General features: G+C 35.3%; 1 protein-coding gene across 7 annotated transcripts in view; it reads right to left on the reverse strand.

The window, feature by feature from the left end:
• The window catches only part of Cen (cerebellar degeneration-related protein 2-like), a 274,212-nt gene that overhangs the window by 101,663 nt on the left and 160,173 nt on the right, over positions 1-12,376 (reverse strand). The window lies entirely within an intron of this gene.

Below are 12,376 nucleotides of genomic sequence, written 5' to 3' on the forward strand. Positions count from 1 at the left end.
TATATAAGAAGGATAAATATTTGGTGTTTATTAAATAATATTAACAACTCTCCGATTCCAATCTTTGAGTTTCTTATTCGGTTTTAAAACAATGTGAGGTTTAATATCCCCTTAATTTAAATAATATTAACATTTTACGACCTAATATGAAAATGTGTTAAACATATATAAAAATAGACAAACGATTGTTTCTGAATGTGGTTTAGCAATAATGATTTTAAAAAATATATTTAATAGATGACCTGAAAATTTAAATAAAAATTTGTTCTTTTTTTTTAATTTTAATTATGAAACAATATTTCAGTGACCGAACTACATTGTAATACTATCAATCAGATACAATATAATGAATTAAATAGGCATACCGCGCTTTAAAATAAAATCAAATTATAAATTTTAAATGTTAATTTATTACGAAGAATATGTATTAACACATCACAGTCTAAAGAAGAGATAAATTCTCATTGACAGTCAGATATAGCTAATATCTAACAGCATCTCGTGTTAGAGATTATGCTAGATATCTGCAGCCAGCTTTAAGGTTTGTATCGATTCCTATTAAGGAATCGATAGAAACTTCTGATCACGCGTTTTGGCACTCAGAGACTAAGTTAGTGTTGCAACGTGGAACTGACTATTCATATTTCAAAAATCATTAGTGCCAGAATTCGCACTGCTGTGAATTCAGTTACAAACTGAATATTATCGATCTGCCACCTTTCGACACGACACAGCCTACCAGTTTTCATGATGTTAAATCCGCTAAATTGCATTTTGAGATTAGCGAAACGCACCACTTATATAAAGTGGTCTAGTTTATTAAATCGGTCCATCCGTATTCATGTTATTCCAAGATTTATTGAACTCCACAGTTTGTCGAGCCATTTTAATTTGTGCGGGGATAAAAAATGTCTTGGTTACTTCTGATCTGGCTGAATTGAATTTAATAAATTTTGGTATTCATGATCCACACAATATTCGTGTTTTTAAGTGTTACATTTTTATCAGCAAAAAGGATTTTAACTGATATTAAATTTTTCGTATCGCCTGTATGGGATTTAATGAAATTTTGTATTTGGGTCTTTTTTTTTAATTGTTGAATCATTTCCATTTTGGTTTCAATCAAACCATTTGTAGTAGTAAAATTAGGCGGATCAAAATTATGTCTAGGATACCAAAGCCAAAAAACGAGTGAAAATTAAAGTGATACGTCACTTCAATCAACTTGCTGTGAACCTGTTGTAATGAATCCCCATCCCTCGAAAACTAGTTGACTAAATCTACACATTATTCTATATACAGCCTGATCAAACCTTAATGAAGTCACAAACTTCTTGCTTTTACGTGTCAATGTCCTTTACGTCATTGCCATTATCCCTTGTGATGACGTCCTTACAATTTGAGCAATGCATCTATCAAATTTCACGTTCTTTGCACCATAAGTCCCCCCCCCCCCAGATGCTTTATCTGTATCTCCTGCAAATCATTATCCTCATTCTGTCTTGCCTTCCCAATTTCGAAACTTACATTTTACAATACTGAACTGGGAACTGCATTCATTTGTCCACTCAGTTTATTCAAATTCTCTTGGAAAGCCTTAACATCTGCTCTATCCCACATAGTTCTTTGTATCTGCATATTTAAAACTCTTCCATCATCATTAACATACAAGTTAAATAAAGGTAACGAAATGCATGTGCATCTCCTTTGTTGAATGCATTTATCACCTTGTTGCAATAAGTAGGCAGATTACTAAAACAGTGTCTGCTTACTATCATAGAGAAGCCTGCAGTAATCAATCCAATATGGGATTAACTTTAAATTTTCTCAGAATTAATCCCCAAGTTAAGTCCATGAAAGGTCTTTGAAACTTGTAGTGGGCTAAGACTGATAAGCCGAAAACTGTCCCGGTTTAGAACTTTTAGTACTGCCTCGAGCATGGTGTTACAGGAGACAATTGGAACTTTCCCTCTGTGCAGATTTACCCAAAAGGCACACTAGTCTTATGCCTATAGGCGCTCAAGGACATTCCGTTCTCAACAATGTCATGTTCGGTATGTAACGGAAATTAGATCCTTTCAGAGCTTTCATAAATCCAAGTTGAGAAATGAACGTGCTGAAAACGTTCTTTACCGAGAGATATTTATGCATCATAAGTTCTAAAGTCACGTGACATTTGTGTTTTCTGAATGATTATTGATTATAATAAAAGTCATTCAATTAATAATAAAAAATTTCAAAATGTTTTTCATTAGGAAATGTTTGAACCGATAATCCCCAAATGCATACTACTTAAAAAAATAATAATAAAATAAAATATAAATAAATAAAAAAAGCAATAAACACATCTTTAACAAAAAAAAAAAAAAAAAGTTAAGTTACAATGACTTCGATAATAAAAGATTATTGTATTTTGGTATTCAGATGTGAAAAATTTATTTATCTAAAACAAATGCAGTCAGTGAGGAACTTGCATCCTTTATGACAATCAAGCAAGAAGGCAATGCTATTGAAGTAATGCAAAAAGAAAACTGCACTTCGTTTAGGTTTTCCGTTATTGGTACGAAATGAAATTATTACACATTGTAATGTTGATGAACTGCAGGGAGTAGTTCACAATAATTTTATTTTATGATTTATTTATTTTTTTATATTATTTATTTCTTATATTTATTTTCTGTTCTATTTTACGATCTGAGCAACCATTTTTTCCATGGTGTTTTTATTTCTCCTCTTTTCATCCAGACTAGAGTATTTCCTTTTAAAATCACAAATAAATTAAAAAGTTATTTTAATATAATTAAAATAAAATATAAAATTTCATTTGTAATTTTAAAAGGAAATTTTTTAAATTAAAATTCGTTTATCTGTGCTCGGCTGACCATGCCTTGAGCTTCAACGCTTAACTATTGTGCTTTTCCTGAAGGCAAAAAATTGTGATAATATTCATTATTTCATCAATATAAAAAAATTTCAACAGTTAAGACGAAGCGTTGAGATGGCATTTATTGATTTGCAAATTCGCCACCTTTGTCCACCTCTCGAACTAATCAGTTCGAGAGGTGGACACAAAACACAAGAGGATCTGATAAGCTTATTTTCCTATCGAAAACTATGCCTAAACCGAAATAAAAACACTCACTGTTTTGTGTCAAATTCCACCCATAAGGTTAAAACCTCTCGTACATTAATGATGTGGATTAGTTAGATAAAACAAACTAATCTAGAGAGAGCTAACGTTTAACTTTTTCTCGTTATTTAAACCTCCAAGTAAACAGGACAGTGGTCTGCTATCGGTCCAATAAAAATCATCATCACTTAATGACTAACAATCATGCCATAACGGGATTTGAACCCACTGTTTGTGAGAAAGTGGAGTTACTATCCAGGGACGTTGCCAGATTAGATCGCGCCCTCAGGCAAACAATTAAATATCGCCCCTGATGGATTATAAGACAAAAATATAAGAAAATCTCCAATTGCTATTTTGTTTTTATTACAAGAGAAACATTAATGCAAAACGATTGCATAATAATATTAATTAAATGTTTGCTCTACGGGGATATCGCACAATAAAACTGTTTATAAACTCTTCTAAATTTAAATTACAAGCTATGTCCGCCTCTATCGATAGAGTTGCTAGACCAACCAATCTTTCTTGGGTCATTGCTGTTCGCAAATAATTTTTAATCAGTTTAAGCTTGGAAAAACGTCTTTCCGCACTTGCCACGCCAACAGGAATTGTTAGCGTAGCGACGACGACTATCGCAATGTGGCTGAAAGAGCGCCCTTATTATGCCGCGCCGTGGGACAGGCTACCTCTATGCTACACCGTGTCGACGGTATTGTTACTATCACTAGATCAATTAGATGTTTTAAATTCGAAATAAGCAGATTTAGGTGTCTACTAAAAGATAAAAAAAAAAAAGAAGACCGAATGGAATTTTGTTTAGTGGTTAACATAAAAAACAGTGCTATTTGCTCCATGGGGCGATTTTTTTTAAGGCATAAAATGTCAAACAAGAAAGGTAGAATTATGAATACAATGGAATCGCTAGGAAATAGGAAGACCAGTCACGTTTTACCTCCAGGCAATATGGAACTACACATCTATATAAGAAGTCAAGAATTAAACCAAATTTTTCCATCGCATGTCTCTTTTTCTAAAAGAAACATTTTGTCATTTTTAAAATGTATAGACCATCAAGTTCAATTTAAAATAATAACAAATCTGTAGAATTTTTACAGCTGCTACTTATCTTAGAGTAGTTCATTATTTATTATTTTTAAATCAAAAATGAAAAAAACTAACCATTCATTTGCCATGCTAATTTGCATAAAATTGAAACAGGCACAGAATTGAGGCGTAATCATCCTAACAACTCAAACTAACAAAAGCAGAACTTTTGTCTCGGTAAGGTTTTTCCAACGCCCTGACACGTTTCTGCTCTTTTTGAAGTGTCTCGTCTGAAATTAAAAAAGGTACTAGGATGTGACAGTCTGCATCACCATTCAAAAACGCCATCAACAGCGTCGCCAATTATGGTACAACACCGCTGCTTGGTCAAAAGCATCACTTTAATGCTGGAAATATTCAGGTGATTCACAAGTCTGCTTATTCTGGTAATATAACGAAACCAAAACATGTACGGCTGTAACCTGCATAACAATGGTGTAGTAACAAAAAAAAAAAAAAAAGGTCCTATTTTTCGATGTGTGCATATTATTTTTGGTTTTCCTTATCCTGGATTAGAAGGATGGATGATTTCCAGTGATTTTTGTTTAAAGTAGTGGAGGAGCAGAGCTTAATATTTTAACGTTTACTTTAGGTTACTATTGTCAAAATTTTGACACAATTTTATTAACAAAATTTTATTTGACAGTACTGATAATAAAATTTTGGTATTTTATTATCAGTACTGTTAGCAAGGAATGAACAAAAAACTTATCAAAACAAACCAGCATCTCAAAACGAATATTTAAATAGATCTCGAAGGCCCAACTAGTATAACAAAGTTCGTTATAACGAATTGTTTAGCCGGGTGCAAACCTCTTTGCAACTGCAAAAATCTTTCGTGTATTCGGAGATTTTGTTTTGTTTGTTGAGTATTTCAGCGTTATATAATACGTAGAAAATATTCTCCCAGAAATTTTGAGGATGGATACAATATTCATTTCATTAATACTGTAGTTTGGTTGACTGCTAAGACTACGTTAGTGTCCCATCTCCTACATACACTAATGTGATAACCTTGTGATAGACAGGAGGATTTGGCTTAATATAGCAGATGAGTGATGTAGACCGCTGGTCTATACCAAGTGCGCTGAACTGGATGTGACAAAGCATGGTGGCACATTTTTATTTCAGCTAGATTAATATTTATGAAATTAATATAAATAAAAAAAAACGGTGTCGACGAATCATCATCTAACCAACGTTCTACAGAAATAATCAATAACACACAAAATCCACTCAATCAGAAAAAAAAAACACTAGAAAATTTTCCAAAAATCTTTTCCTAATTAAAATTCGTTTTTTTTTTAAATTTATGTCGTGTCTTCTACTTCTATACTACTTATGAATTAGCGATCATTGCAGATTCTCAGTCATAGGTCGTATGCAATGCGTAGTGTGTATTCTCAAATCGTCTACTCAACTGGGACCTCCCGCCCCCAAGATTAAATCCTTAGGGCGCTACTGCACTCAATATTGACTTGCTTTATTCTTTTCTACCAGCCTATCAAATATTTCCTTGAGATGGTCCCAGCCAAAACTTTTTAATCCCGTTTTTGGTGCATTAGTTGTCTTTAATCTCAGGCAACAAACACCAAATCCCCTTTGTCAGAGGCAAGTATCTTTACAAAAGGAAGATTTCTTAAAGTCAAAAGCTATAATAGCGTGGCGACCTTAATAGAATCGAACCATTACAGGAAACTGGTGTGACAAAGCAATTTCTTCCATAGCCTTAATACCCACTAGCTAGTTAAAAGCTGCAGAAGCTAAATAGAAACTTTATAGCTGATCTCAATGGAGGAGAGGTAGAGAAGTACACAAATTTTGCACACCTGGTTGCCTTGATGGAGTTCGGTCATGGCAATAACATGAGCAGGTGTCACCTTTGCGTGTAAACTTAGTTACGGGACATCAAAAAAACCGACTGTTCCACCTCACTGATGTTTCGACCGTTGTAATGTGATCCACCCAATGGCTAGGATAAAAGACAAGCTTCAGTGAGTGGAATGGAATTTATTATTATTTTAATCCGTTTTGTGCAAATTAAGGGTCTAATTTTACAGTCCATTTAACTAGTTCGAAATAAGATATATACGATAACAGGAATATGAATCTAAATGATTTATATTCATGTTAGTTATCCTCAAGATTGGGTGATATAATTATAAATATTCGCCTTAATATAATCCCACGAAAACGAGTTTTCAGACCTTTCAATAAAAGGAAATCTCAAATTTCCTTGTTGTGGTTTTCATTTCCTTTTCCAATTAACAGCGATTGTTTGAAAACTTTATGAACCACAAGATAATATCCATGGGACAATTGTTATTTCGCCGATTCTTTGTTCAACAATAATTTGGCCCAACAGATCACAGAGTAATTTCTATTTGTAGCCAATAGATTTGTCAGAGTTCAAACCATATCAAATAAATCAATTTAATTTTCGTCTATATTCGTGAATTCAGTGCAAAGGTTTTAAATTTTGTTAAAAATGGAAATAAGGTTATTAAATAAGAATAAAAAGATACAATTTAATAAGAAATATAGTTACGACATTGTCAATAAAGTAATAGTGGTGGATTACCTACCACTAATGCAGATTTAGGATTTTCGCGCCAAGAATTCTTTTTCTTCATTTAAAAAAAATATTTATACGTAATTTAGACAAATATAAATTGTGTTATATATTTTAATCATTTAAATTACAGTATCATTTATATTTAAAATACTGAAGTCAAATTATTCCATTCAATTTTTAATTATACTATATCTAAACGGAAACACATTTGGCGCCGTAGGCTGGAGTCGAGTTTGAAAGGAATAAGACTTCGTCCATCTTCGTTCTTTTCACAAGAAAAGATGTCATGCGACTTAGTTATTAATATGTGTTAGATATTAGTGATACTTCTACTACTCATCTCCGTATAAAACTAATAGCAACCTAAGTGAAGGCCCTTCTTTTTTTTTTTTAATTTGTAGGAAAAAAATAGAAAAACGAGGTTACTTATCAAGCAACCGGTCTCTTTTTACTAGCACAATGAAAAGAAAAATAAGGGATGACAAGACATAATTTTTATCAGATGTTCAGTGCCTCTTATTTTATGATAACTGCTATTTTAAGTTAAATAGAAATTAGAACGATATAATTTGTCGCTTTCATGCCGATCAGTGATGAAATTCACTCAAATAATCTCGAATGAAAATTTACTGGAAAGGGGTAAGCATCAGATGTAGTGCATGATAATGTAGGTCAACTACTTTTCTCACAACAGCGTCCGACTTCCGTATCACTTCACACAGAGAGCCGCAGGTGTTTCTTTTACATACTGTTTCAATATTCCACAATGCACCATACGATCCCAAAGCACCTATACCACTTTAAACGGAAGATATCAGACACTATTCAGCCTGAAAGAATAAAAGTTAATCCCAAACAATGAATTCTATGTGTCATTAGTAACTTGGCACGTTTGACACTGGAAGAGTTACATCAGCAATTCAAAACATTAAGTTAAAATGCATTCGTCATACTTTAACTAGCTTTAGTTTTATACTTTATTCCCATATTTGCTTATTACACCTCAGTTGCTATATATAATTCTGAATTTCATTGGATGCCTGTTAAACAATTAAAAATGATTTTCACAGCAATCACCTACAACACTCAAGAACAAAGCATCCATCGCACGTGACAATGCACATGAGATCCAATTTTGTGGGAGCAACAATGAGAAGCTACATTTATTATTAATAGATTGCATACAATATTCATTGTCGAAAGACTGATATTGTATTGCGAATCAGTTTCTAGCGTGAGTTCCACTACAAAAATAAGTCATTGTGATTGTTCTATGATAGAAATAACAGAATACGTGACAAAGAACTTGAAGATTAGTATATTTGTTTTTTTGTTTTTTTTTATGAAAAAGGACACTAAATAAAGCCAAGACACTCTGGAAAGAGTGCCTCGGTTAACGGAAATAAACAAATATTTGAAAGGAAAAATAAGCGTAAGAGTGGAAGAGTTCAGAAATGAAGGAAATAGTGTTGTTGTACGGTGACTCGTTATTAAGAGGTGTGATAGATGGGAGTTTAACTAAATCGTACTTACCGGGTGCGAAATTTAAGGATGTAAGTGAGAGTATTAGAGCGCAAAAAGACAGGGTGAAAGAATTGATAGTTGTGGCGGGTACGAATGAATTGAAAGGAGATAAATTTTTTATGAGAGAGGACTTCAAAGTATTGTTAAAGGTAGAATGTTAGAATCGTGAGTCTGTTGCCGCGGTATGACAGAGAGGAGTTTAGGAAGAGGGCCATAATCGCAAATGACTTTATGCGCAGGTTATGCAGACGGTGTGGTGTGGAATGAGTTTGATGGGCGAAAGGATTTATACAAGATGGATGGCCTGCATTTGAATGGATTTGGTGTGCGGAGACTGGAAAAAGTGTTACTGAATGAAGTGAAAATGGATGTGCAGAACCAAGGAAACTAGAACTACCAATGGGGGGGGGTGGATATGCGGACATCAGTGAGACAGTTGAGTGTAAGAATGTATATAATGTACCCGAGCCAGTACTAAGGAAAAGAAATCGGAATGGGACAGTTAGAATAACGCATCAAGATAGGGGTGGGATAAAGGGACCTCTGCATTTCATGCATACTAATACCAGGAATATTAGGAAAAATAAGGAAGAATTTTTGGCCTTGATTGGCTCCTCCTGGCCACAGGTTATTGGCATTAGTGAAACATGGCTGACGGAAGATGATATAGTTAGTGGGATAGAATGTGTAGGTTATAGTGTGTTTAGGAGGGACAGGGAGAATAAAATGGGGGGGAGGGGTGTTATTGATGATAGCTGATGAACTGCAGCCAAGGAGAATTGAAGTTGTATCGCAGGATAGTGAAAAGAGCTCATTTCAGGCTATTTGGTGTGAGATTGAGACTGGCAGAACAAAATATACAGTTGGGTGCTGCTATAGACCAGGTGATGGAATAGATGGTGGAGATAGTATCCATAAACAAATTGATGAAATGAGTGGAAGGAGGGTAATTATTATGGGGGATTTCAACTATGGTAATATTGATTGGAAGGAGGAGAGGACACATGTGTGGAAGGAACTGGATTTTATTCGATTATTAAGGGACAACTATCTGAAACAGCATGTAATTGAAAATACTAGGGGTGTGAGAGTGCTTGACCTGGTAATAGCATCTCACAATTTGAATATGACCATGTTGCCACCTATTGGAGAGTGATTATAAGGTCTTGACCTGGGAGGTGGCTAAAGGTGTGGAATTTTCGATTAAAACAGAGTATATGTGGAATTACCGTGCTGGCAAGTATGACAAGCTTAGGAGATTGCTTGGTTCAGTGCCATGGCATGTAAAACTGCAAGGGCTGGATGTCGATGGAGCATGGGAAGTGGTCAAGGAGCATTTACAGGAGGTTATGGCTGATTGTATACCTAGAGTCCGAATAGTAAAACAAGTAGGGGTTAAATGGATGAATAACACCATTAAGCTTGAGCTGCGAAAAAAGAAAAAACTGTGGAAGGAATTTAAAGAGAAAGGTGACCTGCAGGCACACGAACGGTATAAGCACAGGCCAGAAGGGTAACGAGTGTGGTAAAAATATGAAAGGAAACTAGCTATGCAAGCTAAAGAGAATCCCAAACAGTTCTTTCAATATGCTGCAAGCAAAAAAAAAAAAAAAAACTGTACAAGGCAGAATGATTTTAAGGAATGCCGATGGTAAATAGGTCACTGAATCAGTCGATATAGTGGAGTTACTGAGCGCGCACTTTGCAAGAATATATCAGCCAGGTGGTGACATTGAAAGAATGAAGGAACCATTAGTTTATACGGGAATTGTGATGAATGAAGTGGAAGTGAATAGTTTATTACAGAACCTTAATGTGAATACATCTGTGGGATTGGATGGTATACCGGCACGGGTCTTACGTGAAGCGGCTAAAGAATTATCAGTGACCTTGACCATGTTGTTGTTTAATCTGAGTCTCGGGTCTGGTTTAGTCCCGAAGGTGTGGAAAGAGGGGAAAATAGTTCCACTGCATAAAGGAGGATCCAAGACTATGGTGGCAAATTACCGACCGATCAGCATATCAGGAGTCGTTGTCAAGGTCTTGGAGAAAGTAGTCAAGGGAAAAATACAGGAATGGATTGATGAAAATGAGATATTGTAAGGGGGACAGCATGGCTTTGTGAAGGGTAGATTATGCCTCAGTAACTTGCTCAAGTTTTATAACACAGTGACGGCTGAACTGGATAAGGGTAATGGGTTTACAGTGATACTGCTGGACCTGGTTAAGGCCTTTGACAGGATACCACATGGAACTCTAATCCGTAAACTGCAACATATGGGAATGGATATAGGGTTGGTGAGATGGATAGGTGGGTTGTTGATGGAGAGATATCAGATAATAGTTTATTCAGGAGTAGAGTCCAAAAGACGGCCTGTGACTAGTGGTGTGCCTCAGGGTTCTGTTCTTGGACCACTGTTGTTTAATTTGTTCATTAACGATATAGGGAAGGATCTAAGAGGAACAGTTCATTTGTTCGCTGATGATGCAAAGTTGGGTAGGGCAATAGTGAATGCGGAAGATGTCAAAATCTTGCAGGATGATTTGGATAGATTGGAGTTCTGGGCTAAGGAAAATGGATGTCAATTTAATATGACAAAATGTAAGGTTATGCATTTCGAGGTGAAAAGATTAGCAGCAGTATACCACATTGGTGGAACTGTACTCCAGGAAATTGATGAGGCCAGGGACTTGGGAGCGTTGGTGGATAGGAAGATGAAGTTTAGGGGGGCACATCGCAAAAGTGGCTAAATCAGCTCATCAAATCACTTGGTTGCTGAAGAATACTTTGACGAGCAGAGACAAGCAAGTTATTATTCCTCTGTACCGAGCCTTGATAAGACCTCACCTCGACTACTGTGCCCAGATTTGGTCACCTAGGTTTCTTCTTGATGGGGAGGAGGTGGAGAGGATCCAGAGGCGAGTGACCAAGATGATAGCAGGTCTATGGAATGAACCTTATGAGAACAGGTTGAAGATTGGTGGGTTGCAGAAATTGGTTGATAGGCGGAAAAGGGGAGATATGATTGAGACATTCAAATTGCTAAAGGGTTTCTATAGGATTAATTCAGAGGATATTTTTGAGACTAGGACTGGTGGTGGGAGAACTAAGGGACATCTATGGAAGCTGGGCAAGAGTGTGGTTAGCAAGGGTGTTAGAGCTGGTTTCTTTACTTTTAGAGTGGTAAATGAGTGGAATAAGCTGCCAGAGTCTGTTGTGGGTGCTATGACAGTGAGTGAGTTCAAGGCAAGGCATGATAGATACTGTGAGAATGTCGAATAGTTGTGTGGACATGATATTTAGGGCCTCCCTCGATGAATCTAAGGACTACCTGGAGTCTCCCGTAATAATAATAATAAAGAACTGATTATCCCGCTAGTCAGTTTTATATATTTCTCGTCAAAGGGTATAAGAAAAACTCACTATTACATTTTAAGTCTTGGCTTTAAAAAAAAAAGTGACAAAAGAAAATAACTTAAATCAGATAATTACTAAAGCGTAAATAAGATATAAAACAAAAACAATTTTATAGGGAACATTATAAACAGCGACCCTTTAGCCTACTTGTAGGAAACCCACGCAAATTTTGTAGTGCTCAATCAAGGTACGATTACGATGAAGAGTAATGTAAGGAAGCCAATGTTAAATGTATTTTCACTCTTGATCCCCCCCCCCCTCAACATTAAGGAAGTTTATTCACAGACCTCATTATCTAAATACATAGATAATGTATTTAGATAATGTCTATTTAGTCTGTTTTGTTTATGAATATGTATCGATTTGTCTTTGGCATTATTACTGTTCAAGCAGAGGTAACTTCAAACAGAATGGCAGATGATGTGTAGAATACACAGCATTATTCTATGCATTTTTTTTTTTAATTCTACGCTTTGCAGTATGATAATATATCTGATTAGTTGATATATGCATTCAGTTTTGCCCATGCGTCTCGATACCATAATACTAAGCTCTTGAAATTTCTCGCAATATTTTTGGGAACTGTATGCCTAATATACTTCTTTTTGGATTGCTTATTCGT

This window comes from Typopeltis vanoorti, chromosome 9, assembly GCF_054136105.1.
Source record: "Typopeltis vanoorti isolate ZY-2024b chromosome 9, IOZ_Tvanoo_1.0, whole genome shotgun sequence".
Lineage (NCBI taxonomy): Eukaryota > Metazoa > Arthropoda > Arachnida > Uropygi > Thelyphonidae > Typopeltis > Typopeltis vanoorti.